This window comes from Somniosus microcephalus, unplaced genomic scaffold (genome assembly GCF_052327205.1).
Source record: "Somniosus microcephalus isolate GS21.2 unplaced genomic scaffold, FLI_Smic_1.0 unresolved_chr2, whole genome shotgun sequence".
Lineage (NCBI taxonomy): Eukaryota > Metazoa > Chordata > Chondrichthyes > Squaliformes > Somniosidae > Somniosus > Somniosus microcephalus.
Window position 1 is genome coordinate 22,734,805 of NW_028225180.1, and position 19,790 is coordinate 22,754,594.

Sequence of the window (19,790 nt, forward strand, 5' to 3'; positions counted from 1 at the left end):
CAGGCCTTGGCCCCGCGACCCGCTCGACATCTACGAGGACGACACGCCTGTGCCACAGCCTACGCTGGACTCGACGCCGGAAGCTTCACTACCCCTGCCGTCGCCACGCCGATCACAGTGGCAGACATGACCTCCGGAGAGACTCCAATACATTAACATTTAATACACTTCTCCCCGCCGGACTCAATTTTAAACAAGGGGTGAATGTGGTAAACCACTGTTTGTATTCCTGTTTGTCCTGTTTGTATTCCACTGTGTACATGCCTGGACATGCCTCGCATGACTCCTCCCACAGATCCTAGTATAAAGGTGACTGCTCCCCAGCCCTTCGTATCCTGGACCGGTCGACCACGCGAGGCAGACCTCCATTCTGTTGTTAATAAAAGCCTTTAGTTACTCTTCTAACTCTCAGTCTTTTATGAGTAATTGATAGCGCATCAATTAATGACTTGGATTTGGGTATACAGGGCACAAGTTCAAAATTTGCAGGTGACCCAAAACCTGGAATAAAATCAACAATGAGGAGGATAGTGATAGACTTCAAGAGGAGAGCAGAAAAGCTGGTGGAATGGACGGATGCATAGCAGATGGAAATGTAATGCAGGAAAGTGTGAAGTGGTACATGTTGGTAGGAAGAACGAGGAGAGACAATATAAACTAAAGGGTACAATTCTAAGGGGCTGCAACATCCTGGGGTTATACGTGCTCAAATCGTTGAAGGTGGCAGGGCAGGTTGAGAAAGCAATTAAAAAAGTATTCAGGATCCTGGGCTTCATAAATAGAGGCACAGAGCACAAAAGCAAGGAAGTTATGATGAAACTTTATAAAATACTGGTCCGAGATCGACTGGAGTATTGTGTTCAATTCCTGGCACCACACTTTAGGAAGGATGTGGAGGCCTTGGAGAACGTTCACAGTAGGTTAATAAGAATGGTTCCAGGGATGAGTGATATAATTTACATGGATAGGCCGGAGAAGCTGGGGTTGTTCTCCTTAGAGCAGAGAAGATTTAATATAGGTGTTCAAAATCATGAGGGTTCTAGACAGAGTAGATAGCGAGTAACTGTTCTCATTATTGGACGCGTCGAGAACCAGAGGACAAACATTTAAGGTGACTGGCAGAAGAACCAAAGGCCACAGGCGGAAAAACTTTTATACGCAGTGAGTGGTTAGGATCTGGAATGCATTGCCTGTAATGGTGGTCGAGGCAGATTCAATCGTGGCTTTTAAAAGGAATTGGATATGTATGTAAAGGTAAAAACTGCAGGGCCTAGAGTAAGTGCGAGGGAGTGGGTCTAGCTGAAGTGCTCTTGCAGCGAGCAAGCACGGGATCGACGGGACAAATGGCCTCCCAATGTAACGTAACCCTTCAATGATACGATGATTCTGTGATTCAACAGCTTAATCCCAGTTTGCCGGGAACGTTCATCACTTTCTAGGAAGAGGGGATATCCCCAGACCAGGAATACACACAGGGGAGTATGGAGCAGCTGAGGGAGGGAGGAGGTGAACTCAGACAAGGAATACACACAGGGAGTTTGGAGCAGGCGAGGGAGGGTGAGGATGGCCCCAGGTTTAGAATACACTCAGGGGGGGTTGGAGCAGGTGAGGGGGGGGAGGAGAAGTCCCCAGGCAAGGTATATACACAGGCGGATTTGAAGCAGGGGAGGGAGGAAGTGGAGTGGATGGGGAAGGAGTCCATCACACGTCAGAATTGCTCCTTTGGTGTGAGCTGTGGATAGAAGAGATCTGTTTCACCGGGTGATGCTCTTGGGCCAGCCCTGTGTATGGCCTGCGAGTGGGATCAGTGTTTATGATTATATCAAACTGCAGTGATATTCTCAACAAATATTAAGGATTCAAATCAAAAAACAGGTCCCTGGAAAGATCCTGAACAAAGCAGTCCGAAACTGGACAGCATTAGTCCGGATAACATGAGAATATGCAGAAAGACAGGGCATACAAGAGTGATATACCAACCTGTCAAAGGCATAGAGGAGGAGCTCCAACCTGCAGTCTACAAACTGCTCACTTGGCTGGGCGAGTCCCAATGTGGAGTATGTCTCGGTTGGTGGGTCTTTGGGTGGGGTGGTCTCTGGGTGGTGTGGTATTGGGTGGGTGTGTCTCTGGGTGGGTTGCATCTCGATTAGTTGGACCCTGGACAAGTGGATCACTGGGTGGGGTAATATTTGGATTGGTGGGTCCCAGGGTGGTTTCTGTCTCGATTGGTGGGTAGCTGGGTGGGTGGGATTCTGTGTTGTCTGGTGTTTGGATGGTGGTCAAGTTTGGGAGACACAAGGGTGGATGAGCCCCAATTAAAATCATCCCCCTCTCTGGAGGAAAAACCTCTCAGTCTTGTTTCTCCTGTGTGTCATCAACTTCTTTCTTGTCACTCAATCATTTCTTCTTCAGTTCCTCTGGTTTATAACGGGGATTGGATGGTATATAGTGTTGCAGAGAGATTGCCTGTAAATCTGAGTGAGAGAGAGGGAGCCTGGACACGTTCTGTTTCTTTAATAACTGTACTTTGTTTTACTCAATTTAGTTTTGCCATCTAGTGCCGATTATATTTGAAAATTGCCATGAAAAGATACAGGAAATGAACATTTGGGCAAGAGGACTATTGGACAAGATCCTCGCCAGGAGGAGCCTTTCCGTTCCTCCTCCAGCAGGGACTGGCCGAGATCTCCTCCAGAGGCGACTTACTGAGACCTTCTGCAGAGGGGACTGACCAAGACCTCCTCCAGAGGGGACTGACTGAGACCTCCTCCAGAGACGACTGACTGAGACCTCCTCCAGAGAGGACTGACCAAGGCCTTCTCCAGAGGGAGCTGAGCGAGACCTCTTCCAGAGGAAAATGAACGAGGCCTCCTCCAGAGGGGACTGACCGAGACTTCCTCCAGAGGGGGCTGAGCGAGACCTCGTCCAGAGGAGAATGAACGCGGCCTCCTCCTGATGGGACTGACTGAGACGTCCTCCAGAGGGGACTGACCACGACCTCCTCCAGAGGGGACTGACTGAGACCTCCTCCAGAGGGGACTGACCGAGACATCCTCCAGAGGGGACTGACCGAGACCTCTTCCAGAGGAGAATGAACGAGGCCTCCTCCAAAGGTGACTGACCAAAACCTCCTCCAGAGGGGACTGACGGAGACCTCCTCCAGAGGGGATTGACCGAGACCTCCTCCACAGGGAACTAACCGAGACCTCCTCCAGAGGGAACTGAGCGAGACCTCTTCCAGAGGAGAATGAACGAGGCCTCCTCCAGAGGGGACTGACCGAGACCTCCTCAAGAGGGGACTGACCGAGACCTCCTCCAGAGGGGACTGACCGAGACTTCCTCCAGAGGGGGCTGAGCGAGACCTCCTCCAGAGAGAACTGACCGAGACTTCCTCCAGAGGGGGCTGAGCGAGACCTCTTCCAGAGGAGAATGAACGAGGCCTCTTCCAGACGGGACTGACCGAGACATCCTCCAGAGGGGACTGACCACGACATCCTCCAGAGGGGACTGACTGAGACCTCCTCCAGAGGGGACTGACAGAGACCTCCTTCCGAGGGGACTGACCGAGACCTCTTCCAGAGCAGAATGAACGAGGCCTCCTCCAAAGGTGACTGACCGAAACCTCCTCCAGAGGGGACTGATGGAGACCTCCTCCACTGGGGATTGACCGAGACCTCCTCCAAAGGGGACTGACCGAGATCTCCTCCAGAGGGGACTGACTGTGTACTCCTCCAGAGGGGACTGACCGAGACCTCCTCCAGAGGTTGTAAATATAGTAGGAATATAGTTGGGTGATTGTCTTGTGAACTCGCTGCTGTTTCCTGTCGCTTTGTTTAAAGAAGGGACCCAGTGCCAAACCGAGGATCCAGCAGTAGGAAGGATTGTAGCACATGGTGTACAGGATCTCGTTCTCCTCCACGTGTTTATAAACAGCTGTTGCCACCGTGTGATCTTCAAAAAACGTGTTGAAATATTCCTTCCGCTCTTTACCAACAAATCGCAGGATTTCAGCCTTGAAACTGATCTCAGCTTTTTCCAATAAATGTAATGCAGTGGGCGGCTAGTCACTAGCACTGAACATCCTGGGAACAGTTTATGCTGTATTAAACTGTACACAATGTCAGACACCTCACACCAGTCTTCGGGATCTGTGCACATGTGCTGAGGTTCTGTATTTCTCCGATTGTCAGCAAAATCGATCCTGTACTTGAATTCATCCAGACCATCGAATATGAACAGCAAACTCTCTGGGTTCTTCCAGACCTCTCCCAGAAAATTTCCAAAGTAACGATACAGATCCAGGATCAGATTCCTCAGGTTTATTCTACAGTTAATAGCGTTCAAATCCCGCAATTTAAAGCTGTAACCAAATTGAAAGTGTGGTTATATTTTCCCAGTGGCCCAGTCATGAACAATCTTTTTCGTACCATTGTTGTTTTTCCAATCCCTGGCACTCCGCTCACTGCTGCTGAACTCCCAGATTTGATTTTTCTCGGGGAACAACTGCCCTGGCACAATTGATCAGATCGAATTTTCTCCAGTTCTCTCCTGAAATGTTTCTCACTCCAGTCTTCTTTGTCTCGGCCTCTTGCCAGCAGTTCATATTCTACAAGTGTCCGATCTTGAACAGTAGAATTGAGCGTTAGCTCAGCGTATCGATCAACCAGCCTGAAAATCTTAACATTCTCCTTTATTAGGATAGTGTTCACTCTCAGTGTTTCAGTTTGTACCCAGCGTGTTTCCTTGTGTTTCTGTTGAACATCTTCAATTAAAACAGCCAGAACTTTCTTCCTAATGTTAATTGATTTGACTTAAAAGCAATTGCTTAATCCGATTTCAATATTCAGTAAACTGTTGCGAAATATAATTCACAGCTTCAACAGAGGTGTGCGTAGAAATTAAAACTCAGCTAATGGAAACAGCGCTTGAAAATGAACAATGGCCTATAAAAGTTTTATTAGCAAATAACCAAGGATGATGGCGTGCAGTTATGTGGAGGGTCTCGAAACACCGGAGCTGTTCTCCTTACAGCATAGAAGATTAAGAGGAGATTTGATAGGTGTTCGAAATAAGGTAGTTTTTTGATAGATTAAATTAGGAGAAACTGTTTCCAGCAGCAGTAGGGTCGGTAAGCAGAGGACACAGTTTGGACGTGATTGATAAAAGAATCAGAGGTGAAAATGTTTTAATGCAGTGAGTTATGATGATCTGGAATGCACTGCAAGAAAGGGTGGTGGTAACAGGTTCAAAACTAAGATTCAAAAGGGAATTGTATGACTACTTTAAGGGGAAAATACAGGGCTATCTGGAAAGAGTAGGGGACTGGGTCTAATTGGAGAGCTCTCCAAAGAGCTGGCAGAGGCACGATGGGCCAAATGTCCTCCTTTTCTGCTGTATCATACTATGATACTTCTATAAAAAGTTCTACTATTATTGTATCAGGCCGTGTGCAGGTTATCTGGATTATTGTGTTCACTGGGAGAGGGGCAGATTGGACAGTAGTTCCACTGTTATTGTATTAGAGCGTTTGCAGGATGTCTTGGATATTGTGTGAAGTTCTAGTCAGCTGACCACAGGAAGCGTGTTTTTGCAACATTGAATTTACTGAGGAGAATTAGAAATATGGATATAAGTGCCAGGAGTTAAGACAGGGGAAAGTGCATGAGAGTTGGATATGTATTGTTTGTGGGATGAGATATAAGATGTTGACATATTGATCCAAACATTGAACGGAATGCATTAAACTAATGAAGGAAAGAGACTCACAGACAACAAGTATTTAATAATGGATCAAGTGAAATTCTGAAGTGAGGATTGAGAAGGGAAATTGGGGTGAAATTTTTCATCCGAAGGTAACAGAGAGGGGTTTGTTTGCCAGGGAAGGACACGGAAGGGGCAGTGTAAGTGGGGTCCAGAGATTATTGAACGTGTTCATGTGGATATACTGAGAGGAGCAGTAGCTGGGCTGCATAAGAGCATAAGAAATAGGAGCATGAGTAGGCTATTCGTCCCCTCGAGACGGCTCTGCCATTCAATAAGATCATGGCTGATATGATCTTGGCATCAACTCCACTTTCCTGCCTGTTCCCCATAGTCCTTGACTCTCCTGTAGCTCATATAACTTTTTATCTCAGCCTTGAATATATTCACTCACTCAGCCGCCACAGCTCTGTGGGGTAGGGAATTCCAAAGATTCACGACCCTCTGAGAGGAGAAATTCCTTCTCATGTCCGTCTTAAATGGGCGACCCCTTATTCTGAAACTATGTCCGCTAGCTCTGGATTCTCGCACGAGAGGACACATCCTCTCAGCATCTACCCTGTCAAGCCGCCTCAGAATCTTATATTTTACAATAAGCTCACCACTCATTCTTCTAAACCCCAATGAGAATAGACCCAACCTGCACAACCTTTTCTCATAAGGCAAACCTTTCATCTCAGGAATCAACACAATGAACATTCGCTGAACACCCGCCAATGCAAGTGTATCCTTCTTTAAATAAGGTGACCAAAACTGTACGCAGTACTCCAGGTGATCTCTCACCAACGCCCTGTACAGATGTAGCAAGATGTCCCAAGTTTTATACTCCATCCCCCTAGCAATAAAGGCCAACATTCCATTTGCCTTCCTAATTACTTGCTGCACCTGCATGCTAAGCTTTTGTGTCTCATTTACGAGGACACCCAAATCGTTCTGTACCACATCATCCTGTATTCTCTTTCCATTGAAGTAAGATGTTGTAGGAACGGAGGTTCCTATCTGAATAAGGTATTCGACTCGATGAATCTAATCAACAGGTTTTAATGAACAACGAAGTTAACAGGGAAACTATAGGAGAAACGGTACACAGGTCTACTCAGCTTGCTGGGCACTCGACGACTACTGGAAGATTCTGGAAGCTGACGTCATGACGTCATCGCGTGTTTCGCGCAACTGGCGGTCATGTGATCGGCGTCATGATGTCATCACGTGAAGTGCAGGAAAACACAATACAGTACAGTTAACAGGCAGTTTAATGGTGCAGTCCGCAGCTGCACTACACTGTAGTTAAAGGGATTATTACTAATTGTTCTGAGACCCTTGGTGGCTCTGCCACAATGTTGATTTTCTATTATTCCTACCAAAGTGTATAACCTCACATTTTCCACATTATACTCCATCTGCTAATTTTCCCATTCATTAACCTATCTATATCCCTTTGCTGCCCCTTTGTAACCTGCTCACATCTTGCTTTCCCACCTATATTTATATCGTCAGCAAATTCGGCTACACAACACTTGGCCGCTTCATCCAAGTCATTATTATAGATTGTAAATAGTTTAAGCCCCAGCACTGATCCCTGAGGCACCCCGCTAGTTACAGTTTGCCAACCTGAAAATGACCCATTTATCCTGACTCTCGGTTTTCTGTTAGGTAGCCAATATTCTATCCATGCTAATATTTTACCCCCAACAGAGTGAGCACTTATCTTGTGCAACAATCTTTTATGTGGCACCTTATCGAATGCCTTTTTGAATTCCAAATACAATCATCTACTGGTTCCACTTGAACCACCCTGCTCGTTACATCCTCCAAGAACACCAATAAATTTGTGAAACATGATTTCGCTTTCATAAAACTATATTGACTCTGCTTGATTATATTATGATTTTCTAAATGTCGTGCTACTATTCGCTTTATAATGGATTCCAGCATTTTCCCTATGACAGATGTTAAGCTAACAGGCCTATAATTTCCTGCTTTCTGTCTCCCTCCTTTCCTGAATAGGGGCGTTACATTTGCGGTTTACAATCCACTGGGAACTTTCCAGAATCATATGAATTTTGGAATATTACAACCAGTGCATCCACTATCACTGCAGCCACCTGTTTTAAAACCATAAGATGCAGGCCATCAGGTCCACGGGGCTTGACAGCCTTCAATCCCATTAGTTTGTCTCGCACATTGTCTCTGGTTAGAGTGATTGTTTTGAAGTTCCTCCCTCCCTTTTGCCCCTTGATTATGTACTATTATTGGGATGCTTTTAGTATCTTCTACAGTGAAGACCGAAACTAAATATGTGTTCAAAGTCTCAACCATTTCCTTGTTCCCCATTATTAATTCCCCAGTCTCATCCTCTAAGGGACTAACGTTTACTTTAGCTACTCTCTTCCTTTTTTATATATTTGTAGAATCTCTTACTGTGTGTTTTTACATTTCTTGCTAGTTTACACTCATAATCTATTTTCTCCCTCTTCATAATTCTTTCGTCATCCTTTGCTGGTTTCGGTAAAATTCCCAATCATCTGGCCATGCATTATTCTTCACAACATTGCATGCCTTTTCTTAGTTAGCCACGGATGGCTTATCTCTCTGGTCGATTATTTCTTTCAAAGTGGAATATACATTTCTTGATCGTTATGAAATATCTCTTTAAATGTCTACCACTGCCTAACTTCCGTTTTTGTCCCTCTGTCCTTTCCTCTCTCTCTCTCTCCTTCCCTCTCTCTCTCTGTCTCTCCTTCCCTCTCTCTCTCTGTCTCTCCTTCCCTCTCTCTCTCTGTCTCTCTCTCCTTCCCTCTCTTTCTCTCGCTCTCCTTCCCTCTCTGTCTCTCTCTCTCCTTCCCTCTCTCTCTCTGTCTCTCCTTCCCTCTCTCTCTCTCTCTTCTTCCCTCTCTCTCTCTGTCTCTCACTCCTTTCCTCTCTTTCTCTCGCTCTCCTTCACTCTCTGTCTCTCCCTCTCCTTCCCTCTCTCTCTCTGTCTCTCTCTCCATCCCTCTCTGTCTCGCTCTCCTTCCCTCTCTGTCTCTCTCACCTTCCCTCTCTCACTCTCTCTCTCTCCTTCCCTCTCTGTCTCTGTCTCCTTCCCTCTCTCTCACTCTCTCTCCTTCCCTCTCTCTGTCTCTCCGTTTCTCTCTGCTTCCCTCTCTCTCTCTCTCACCTTCCCTCTATCTCTCTCTCTCTCCCCTTCCCTCTCTCTCACTCCTTCCCTCTCTGTCTCTCTCTCCCCTTCCCTCTCTCTCTCTCTCTCCTTCCCTCTCTCTGTCTCTCTCTCCTTCCCTCTCGCTCTCTCTCTCTCTCCTTCCCTCTCCCTCTCTCTCTCCTTCCCTCTCTCTCTCTGTCTCTCTCTCCTTCCCTCTCCAAACGGGGCGATACCGAATTTCTAGCCCTCTACCTCTCTCTCCCCCCAATGTCTCTCTCTCTCCCCATCTCTTTATCTCTCTCTCTGTCTCGCAGTCTCTCTCTCTCTGTCTGCCAGTCTCTCTATCTCTTCCCCAGTCTCTCTCTCTCTCCCCCCAGTTTCTCTCTCTCTCCCCGTCTCTCTCTCTCTCCCCTCAGTCTTTCTCTATCTCTCTCTCTCTATCTCCCTGCCTCTCTCTCTCCCCCAGTCTCCCAGTCTCTCTCTCTCTACTCCAGATTATCCCTCCTCCAGTCTCTCTGTCCCAGTCTCTCGCTCTCTCCGTCTCTCTCTCTCCTCCTGTCTCTCCCTCCTCCAGTCTCTCTCTCTCCCCCCAATCTCTCTCTCCCCCCAATCTCTCTCTCGCTCCCCGTCTCTCTATCTTTCTCTCTCTGTTTCCCAGTGTCTCTCTATCTCTCTCCCTCCTCCAGTCTCTCTCTCTCCCCCAATCTCTCTCTCGCTCCCCGTCTCTCTATCTTTCTCTCTCTGTCTCCCAGTGTCTCTCAATCTCTCTCCCTCCTCCAGTCTCTCTCTCTCTCCCCCCATTCTCTCTCTCACTCCCCGTCTCTCTATCTTTCTCTGTCTGTCTCCCAGTGTCTCTCTATCTCTCTCTCTCCCCAGTCTCTCACTCCCTTCCCCGTTGTGATGAAATATTTCCATTCATCACTGCCTGTGACTGAGATCGGTTTCAGTGTCATTTCCCTTCCCCCAGACCTCATTGTATTGTGTACTGGAATGTGCTGTATTGTATACTGGAATGTGCTGGAATGTGCTGTGTGTAGGGCTCCGCCCATACCTGGCCCCGTTTGTAAGCTAGCTTCAGTCTAGCCCCAATCTCCAGAAGGACGACATCTCTCTCGCTTACGTGTTTCATTCTAAGTTAATAAAAGCCTTGTTTTGTTCTGCTACCTTCGAGTCTCGGAATTATTGAGGCACATCAATTTTATTAACTTATTTTTTCAACACTATGGATCAACTGCTGAAACCCGAACGTTTGGATTTGGATCAACATGCTCCGGACGCATCAGCACGCTTCGGACACTGGTTTGAGTGTATGGAATTCTTCCTGGACAATTCCGCAGCCGTCAAAGACGCGACTGACGCTGCAAGGATGAGACTCGGAATTCTGCGGAATTGTGTAGGCCACCGGGTTTACCACCTCATCCAAGACGCCGAGACGTACCTGGCCGCCTGCAACATCTTAAAGGCGCATTACCAGCAGCCTACGAATGAGGTGTATGCTAAGCACCTGCTCGCCACCCGCGCACAGCGACCTGGGGAATCGGTGGAGGAGTTCCTAAGCACCCTGAAAATGCTTGGCAAAGACTGCAAGTGCCGAGATGTAAAAGCCGCGGTGTACACTGACGAGCTTGTTCGCGATGCCTTCATCACAGGCCTCAGCTCCACTTACATCCGGCAAAGACTGCTGGAAAAAACAGGGTTGGACCTGAAACAGGCTGCGGACACCGCGCGATCCCTGGATGTGGCCCAGAGAAACTCGGACGCCTACTCTTCAGCCCGCGCCGTCCACGCCACCACGTGTGCACCGAGGGCGCCGCCATCTTGGAAGGCTTCTTCCCCGCCAGACAGCCCGACACCTGCTGGGCCCCGCTCTCCCCCCAGAAGCCCTACGACAGCCACGACGCGTCAGGGACCCAACTGCTACCTCTGCGGGCAGCCAAAGCACACCAGAAACCTGTGCCCGGCGAAAGGCACCACCTGCTTTAAGTGCGGTAAGAAGGGGCACTTCGGGAAGGTGTGCAGAGGGAACCCCGCTGGAAAAGCCGCCGCCGCGTGTGCGCCGTGTGAGCGGCCATCTTGGACGCCATCTTGCCCGACCTCGTGGGGTCCGCCATCTTGTGAGCAGACAGCGTGGACGCCATCTTGTATCGATCAGGGCCCTCCAGTGGCATCGGTCACAATGGACCAGACCAGGCCGCACCCGCTATCCAGATCAATGGTGGACATCGAGGTAAACGGGTGCCGGGTTAAATGCTTAATTGACAGTGGAAGCACGGAGAGATTTATCCACCCAGAACTGGCACAACAACTCTCCCTAAAGGTGGTCCCTACTCAGGGTACCATCTCTATGGCTGACAAAACCCAAACATCGACCATTCTGGGTTACTGCACGGTACAATTGTGCGTTAACGGAACTGTATATGATAATTTTAAGGTATTAATCATGAAGAACCTATGTGCGAGCGTGATCTTGGGCCTGGATTTCCAGTGCAACCACCAAAGCATCACGCTCAAGTACGGTGGGTCCCAGCCGCCCCTCACAGTGTGCGGTCTGACTCCCCTGAAGGTAAAGCCGCCTTCGCTATTCGCGAACCTTACCCCTAACTGCCGGCCAATAGCGACCAAAAGCAGGAGGTACAGCCGGGAGGACAGGCAGTTTATCGCGACCGAGGTAGACAGGCTCCTGAAAGAGCGCATTATTGAATGCAGCAACAGCCCGTGGCGCGCCCAAGTGGTAGTGGTAAGGGGTAGCGAGAAGAAACGGATGGTGATCGACTATAGTCAAACGATCAACAGGTACACCCTACTAGACGCCTACTCGCTACCCCGCATATCAGAAATGGTGAACCAAATCGCCCAATACCGGGTGTTCTCCACCATCGACCTCAAGTCAGCGTACCACCAGCTCCCCATCAGACCAGAGGACCACCCGTACACTGCCTTCGAGGCGAACGGACGCCTCTACCAATTCCTCAGAGTCCCCTTTGGGGTGACGAATGGGGTCTCGGTCTTCCAGAGGGAGATGGACCGCATGGTCGATGACCACCACTTGCAGGCAACCTTCCCCTACCTCGACAACATCACCATCTGCGGTCACAACCAGCAGGATCACGACTCGAACCTCGAGAGGTTCCTGAAAACCGCACAAAAACTCAACCTCACCTACAACGAGGACAAGTGCGTTTACAACACCACGCGCCTCTGCATACTAGGCAGCGTGGTGGAGAATGGGGAAATCGGACCAGACCCCGACCGATTGCGCCCCCTACGGGAGCTGCCCCTGCCCAACACTCCCAAAGCCCTGAAAAGATGCCTGGGGTTATTTTTTATTATTCCCAATGGGTCCCCAACTACTCCGACAAAGCCCGCCCCCTCTTGAAAGCATCCTCTTTCCCGCTCTCTGCTGAGGCCCACACCGCCTTCAAAAGCATTAAGCAGGATATTGAGCGGGCCACGCTACAGGCAGTGGACGAGAACACTCCATTTCAAGTGGAAAGTGATGCGTCTGACTTCGCCTTGGCGGCCACCCTCAACCAGGCGGGGCGGCCCGTAGCTTTCTTCTCGAGGACCCTCCAAGGGCCCGAGATCAGACACTCCTCCGTGGAAAAGGATGCCCAAGCCATCGTGGAGGCAGTGCGCCACTGGCGCCACTACTTAGCCGGCAAACACTTCACCCTACTTACAGACCAGCGGTCGGTAGCGTTTATGTTCAATAATAAACAGAGGGGGAAGATTAAAAATGATAAGATTCTTAGGTGGCGGATCGAGCTCTCCACCTTCGAGTACGACATCATTTACCGGCCAGGGGCCCTTAACGAATCCCCTGACGCCCTCTCACGAGGGATGTGTGCCAGCGCCACCGGGAATCGGCTACAGACCCTCCACAACGACCTCTGCCACCCAGGGGTCACGCTGCTGTTCCACTTCATAAAGTCTCGTAACTTACCCAACTCGATTGAGGAAGTTCGGTCCCTGACCAGGAACTGCCGCACTTGCGCTGAGTGCAAGCCTCGGTTCTACCGCCCAGATAGAGCCCACTTAATCAAAGCAACACGGCCCTTTGAGCGGCTCAGCTTAGATTTCAAGGGCCCCCTCCCGTCCGTCGACCGCAATGTTTACTTCCTGAACATTGTGGACGAATACTCCCGGTTCCCATTCGCCTTCCCCTGCCCAGACATGACCAGCGCCACGGTCATTAAATGCCTCAACAGCCTGTTCTGCCTGTTCGGTATGCCGAGCTACATCCATACGGATAGGGGGGCGTCCTTCATGAGTGAAGAGCTACGCCAGTACATGCTGTCCAGGGGGATCGCCACGAGCCGTACCACCAGCTACAACCCCCGGGGTAACGGCCAAGTGGAGCGAGAGAATGGGACAGTATGGAAAGCAGTCACTCTAGCTCTAAGGACCAAGGGCCTCCCTATCTGCTGCTGGCAGGAAGTCCTCTCGGATGTGCTCCATTCAATACGGTCGCTATTGTGTACGGCCACTAATACCACGCCTCATGAACGAATGTTTGTCTTTCTCCGGAAATCCACCTCAGGCGTATCCATGCCATCATGGCTCTCCACCCCAGGTCCGGTACTCGTGCAAAGGCATGTGAGGGGCCACCAGACGGACCCTCTCGTGGAGCCAGTACACCTACTCCACGCCAACCCCCAATACGCATATGTCCGGCACGCCGACGGAAGGGAGGACACCGTGTGCATAAAAGATGTCGCCCCAGCCGGCATCGACAACAACCACGGCAATAGCGGCAACGACGATCACAGCAACTCTTACCCACGCACTACTCTTTCATCACCCCCGGAAGAACAACGACCAACGGCACCCCCAGCAACTACCCCTTCAACAACCCTGGCGGCACACCCGGCAGAGACCCAGGAGGCTACCGGGGACACCCAGCCAACACCCACGGCACCGCAACATCCACGTCGGTCGCAGAGGACTATCAAACCCCCGAACAGACTAAATCTATAGAAGGGGTGAATGTGATGAAATATTTCCATTCATCACTGCCTGTGACTGAGATCGGTTTCAGTGTCATTTTCCCTTCCCCCAGACCTCATTGTATTGTGTACTGGAATGTGCTGTATTGTATACTGGAATGTGCTGGAATGTGCTGTGTGTAGGGCTCCGCCCATACCTGCCCCGTTTATAAGCGAGCTTCAGTCTAGCCCCAATCTCCCGAAGGACGACATCTCTCTCGCTTACGTGTTTCTTTATAAGTTAATAAAAGCCTTGTTTTGTTCTGCTACCTTCGAGTCTCGGAATTATTGAGGCACATCACCCGTATCTCTCTCTCTCTCTCTCTCTCCCTCCCAGTCTCTCTCTCTCTCCCCCGTCTCTCTCCCCCAGTCTCTCTTTCTCTCTCCCCAGTCTTTCTCTCTCTAACCAGTCTCTCTCCTCTCTCTCCCGCCGTCTCTCTCTCTCTCCCCAGTCTCTCTCCTCTCTCTCCCCCCAATCTCTCTACTCTCTCTCTCCCTCTCCCAACTCTCTCTCTCTCCCCCAGTCTCTCTCTCTCCCCCTGAGTCGCTCTCTCTCTCCCCCTCTGTCTCTCTCTCTCTCGCTCCCAGTCTCTCTCTCTCCCCCCCCAGTCACTCTCTCTCTCCCCCAGTCTCTCTCTCTCTCCCGAAGACTCTCTCTCGCTCCTCCAGACTCTTTCTCCCGCAGTCGCTCTCTCCCCCAGTCTCTCTCTCCCCCCATTCTCTCTCTCTCTCCCCTCCAGTCTCTCTCACCCCCAGTCTCTCTCTCACCCCTGTCTCACTCTCTCTCCCCCCCACTCTCTCCTTCTCCCCCCAGTCTCTCTCTCTCTCTCCCACTCTCTCCCTCTCCCTCCACTCTCTCCCGCTCCCCCCAAGTCTCGCTCTCTCTCTCTCCCCATCTCTCTCTCTCTCCCCTCAGTCGCTCTCTCTCTCACCCCCACCCCTCCCCCCGGTCTCTCTCTCTCCCCCCCAGTCTCTCTCTCGCGCTCTCTCCCCCAGTCTCTCTCTCTCTCTCCCCGTCTCTCTCCCCCAGTCTCTCTCTCTCTCCCCCTCAGTCTCTCTCCCTCTCTCTATCTCCCCATTCTCTCTCTCTCACCCCTGTCTCTCTCCTCTCTCTCCCGCAGTCTCTCTACTCTCCCTCTCTCTCCCCGTCTCTCTCTCTCACCCCCAGTCTCTCTTTCTACCCCTCAGTCGCGCTCTCTCTCCCCCCTCAGTCTCTCTCTCTCTATCTCCCCAGTCTCTCTCTCTCCCCAGTCTATGCCTCTCTCTCTCTCTCCATCTCTCTCTCTCTCCCCCCTCAGTCGCTCTCTCTCTCCCCCTCAGTCTCTCTCTCTCTCTCTCTCTCTCTCTATCTCAACATTCTCTCTCTCTCTCCCCAGTCTCTCTCTTCTTTCTCCCCCAGTCTCTCTACTCTCTCTCTCTCCTGTCTCTCTCTCTCTCCCCCAGTCCCTCTCTCTCCCCCTCAGTCGCTATCACTCTCCCCTCAGTCTCTCTCTATATCTCCCCAGTCTCTCTCTCTCTCTATCTCCCATTCTCCCTCTCTCTCCCTCTCTCCCCCAGTCACTCTACTCTTTCTCTCTCCCCGTCTCTCTCTCTCCCCCCAGTCACTCTCTCTCCTTCCCTCTCTGTCTCTGTCTGTCTCTCTCTCCCTACCCCCTCTCTCTCTCCTTCCCTCTCTCTCTCTGTCTCTCTCTCCTTCCCTCTCTCTCTCTCTCCTTCCCTCTCTCTGTCTCTCTCTCCTCCCTATCTCTCTCTGTCTCCTTCCCTCTCCCTCCCCTCTCTCCCTCCCCTCTCTCCCCCTCCCCCTCTCCTCCCTCCCCCACTCCCCCACCTCCCCCCTTCTCCACCCCCTCCCATCCCTACAACCCTCTCCCTCCCTCCCCTACCCCACCTTCCCTCCCCCCTCCCCTCCCCCTCCCTCCACCCCGCTCCCCCCTCCTGATCCCCACCTCCCCCCCTTCCTCCCCCTTCCCCTTCATCCCCCTTCCCCTTCCCCCCAGTCGCTCTCTCTCTTCCACCCAGTCTCTCGCTCTCTCTCTTCCCCCCAGTCTCTCGCTCACTCTCTTCCCTCAGTCTCTCGCTCTCTCTCTTCCCCCCAGTCTCTCTCTCTCTCTCCCCGTCTATTTCCCCCAGTCTCACTTTCTCTCTCCCCCAGTCTCTCTCTATCTCTCTCCCTCCAATCCCTCTACTCTCTCTCTCTCTCTCCCGTCTCTCTCTCTCCCCAGTCTCTCTCTCTCCCCCTGAGTCGCTCTCTCTCTCCCCCTCAGTCTCTCTCTCTCTATCGCCCCAGTCTCTCTCTCTCTCTCTCCCCGTCTCTCTCGCCCCCTCAACCGCTCTCTCTCTCGCCCCAGTCTCACTCTCTCTTTCCCAATCTCCCCCTCGCCACCCCAGTCACTCTCTCTCTGCCCCAGTCTCTATCTCTCTCCCCCAGTCTCTCTCTCGCTCTTCCAGTCTCTCTGTGATGAAATATATTCCATTCATCACTGCCTGTTTTCTGTGTCTTGTAACTGCCTGCTTTCTGTGTCTTTTCCCTTCCCCCAGTCCTCATGTATTATGTATTGGAATGTGCTGGAATTGGTTGTGTGCAGGGCTCCGCCCATACCTGGCTCCTTTGTAATCTAAGTCAGTCGGGCATCAGCCTCCTGAAGGAAGGCATCTCTCTAGTTTACGTGTGTTATGTTCTAAGTTAATAAAAGCCTTACTTTTGTTCTGCTAACTTCGAGTCTCGGAATAATTGAGGCACATCAATTTTATTAACTTAAATTTTCAACACTATGGATCAACTCCTGAAACCCGAACGTTTGGATTTGGATCAACATGCTCCGGACGCATCAGATGCTTCGGACACTGGTTTGACTGTATGGAATTCTTCCTGGACAATTCCGCAGCCGTCAAAGACGCTACGGACACTGCGAAGATGAGACTCGGAATGCTACGGAATTGGGTAAGCCACCGGGTTTACCCCCTCATCCAAGAAGCCGATACGTACCTGGCCGCCTGCAAAATCTTAAAGGCGCATTACCAGCAGCCTACGAATGAGGTGTATGCTAGGCATCTACTCGCTACTCGTGCACAGCGACCTGGGGAATCGGTGGAGGAGTTCCTAAGCATTCTGAAAAAGCTTGGCAAGGACTGTAAGTGCCGAGATGTAAAAGCCGCAGTGTACACCGACGAGCTTGTTCGCGATGCCTTTATCACAGGCCTCAGCTCCACTCACATCCGTCAAAGACTGCTGGAAAAAACGGAGTTGGACCTGAAACAGGCTGCGGACACCGCGCGGTCCCTGGAGATGGCCCAGAGAAACTCGGACGCCTACTCTTCAGCCCGCGCCGCCCACGCCGCCACGTGTGCGCCGAGGGCGCCGCCATCTTGGAAGGCATCTTCCCCGCCCGGCAGCCCGACACCGGCGGGGCCCAGCTCTCCCCCCAGAAGCCCTACGACAGCCGCAACGCGTCAAGGACCCAACTGCTACTTCTGCGGGCAGCCAAAGCACACCAGAAACCTGTGCCCGGCGAAAGGCACCACCTGCTTTAAGTGCGGTAAGAAGGGGCACTTCGGGAAGGTGTGCAGAGGGAAACCCGCCGGAAAACAAACCGCCGGAAAACCCGCCACCGCCGCGTGTGCGCCGTGGGAGCGGCCGTCTTGGACGCCATCTCGCCCGACCTCGTGGGGTCCGCCATCTTATGAGCAGACAGCGTGGACGCCATCTTGTCTCGATCAGGGCCCTACAGTGGCATCGGTCACAGTGGACCAGACCAGGCCGCACCCGCTATCCAAATCAATGGTGGACATCGAGCTAAACGGGTGCCGGGTTAAATGCTTAATTGACAGTGGAAGCACGGAGAGTTTTATCCACCCTGAACTGGCACAACAACTGTCCCTAAAGGTGGTCCCTGCTCAGGGTACCATCTCTATGGCCGATAAAGCCCAGACATCGACCATTCTGGGTTACTGCACGGTACAATTGTGTGTTAACGGAACTGTGTATGATAATTTTAAAGTATTAATCATGAAGAATCTATGTGCGAGCGTGATCTTGGGTTTGGATTTCCAGTGCAACCACCAAAGCATCACGCTCAAGTACGGTGGGTCCCAGACGCCCCTCACAGTGTGCGGTCTGGCTACTCTGAAGGTAAAGCCGCCTTCGCTATTCGCGAACCTTACCCCTAACTCCCGGCCAATAGCGACCAAAAGCAGGAGGTACAGCTGGGAGGACAGGTGGTTTATCACGACCGAGGTAGACAGGCTCCTGAAAGAGCGCATTATTCAACGCAGCAACAGCCCGTGGCGCGCCCAAGTGGTAGTGGTAAGGGGTAGCGAGAAGAAACGGATGGTGATCGACTATAGTCAAACGATCAACAGGTACACCCTACGAGACGCCTACCCGCTACCCCGCATATCAGAAATGGTGAACCAAATCGACCAATACCGGGTGTTCTCCACCATCGACCTCAAGTCAGCATACCACCAGCTCCCTATCAGACCAGAGGACCGCCCGTACACCGCCTTCGAGGCGAACGGACGCCTCTACCAATTCCTCAGAGTCCCCTTTGGGGTGACGAACGGGGTCTCGGTCTTTCAGAGGGAGATGGATCGCATGGTCGATGACCACCACTTGCAGGCAACCTTCACCTACCTCGACAACGTTACCATCTGCGGTCACAACCAGCAGGATCACGACTCGAACCTCGAGAGGTTCCTGAAAACCGCACAAAAACTCAACCTCACCTATAACGAGGACAAGTGCATTTTAAACACCACGCGCCTCTGCATACTGGGCAGCGTGGTGGAGAATGGGGTAATCGGACCAGACCCCGACCGATTGCGGCCCCTATGGGAGCTGCCCCTGCCCAACACTCCCAAAGCCCTGAAAAGGTGCCTGGGGTTATTTTCTTACTATTCCCAATGGGTCCCCAACTACTCCGACAAAGCCCGCCCCCTCTTGAAAGCATCCTCTTTTCCGCTCTCTGCTGCGGCCCACGCCGCCTTCAAAAGCATTAAGCAGGATATTGAGCGGGCCACGCTACAGGCAGTGGAGGAGAACACTCCATTTCAAGTGGAAAGTGATGCATCCGACTTTGCCTTGGCGGCCACCCTCAACCAGGCAGGGCGGCCCGTAGCTTTCTTCTCGAGGACCCTCCAAGGGCCCGAGATCAGACACTCCTCCGTGGAAAAGGAGGCCCAAGCCATCGTGGAGGCAGTGCGCCACTGGCGCCACTACCTAGCCGGCAAACGCTTCACCCTACTTACCGACCAGCGGTCGGTAGCGTTTATGTTCAACAATAAACAGAGGGGGAAGATTAAAAATGATAAGATTCTTATGTGGCGGATCGAGCTCTCCACTTTCGAGTACGACATCATTTACCGGCCAGGGGCCCTTAACGAATCCCCTGACGCCCTCTCACGAGGGATGTGTGCCAGCGCCACCGAGGATCGGCTACAGACCCTCCACAACGACCTCTGCCACCCAGGGGTCACGCGGCTGTTCCACTTCATAAAGTCCCGTAACTTACCCTGCTCGATTGAGGAAGTTCGGTCTCTGACCAGGAACTACCGCACTTGCGCTGAGTGCAAGCCTCGGTTCTACCGCCCAGATAGAGCCCACTTAATCAAAGCTACACGGCCCTTCGAGCGGCTCAGCTTAGATTTCAAGGGCCCCCTCCCGTCCGTCGACCGCAACGTTTACTTCCTGAACATTGTGGACGAATACTCCCGTTTCCCATTCGCCTTCCCCTGCCCAGACATGACCAGCGCCACGGTCATTAAATGCCTCAACAGCCTGTTCTGCCTGTTCGGTATGCCGAGCTATATCCACACGGATAGGGGGGCGTCCTTCATGAGTGAGGAGCTACGCCAGTACATGCTGTCCAAGGGGATCGCCACGAGCCGTACCACCAGCTACAACC

General features: G+C 51.6%; 1 pseudogene; it reads right to left on the reverse strand.

The window, feature by feature from the left end:
- Positions 1-1,701: 1,701 nt before the first annotated feature.
- LOC147092260 (uncharacterized) overlaps positions 1,702-19,790 on the reverse strand; it is a 42,266-nt pseudogene continuing 24,177 nt past the window's right edge.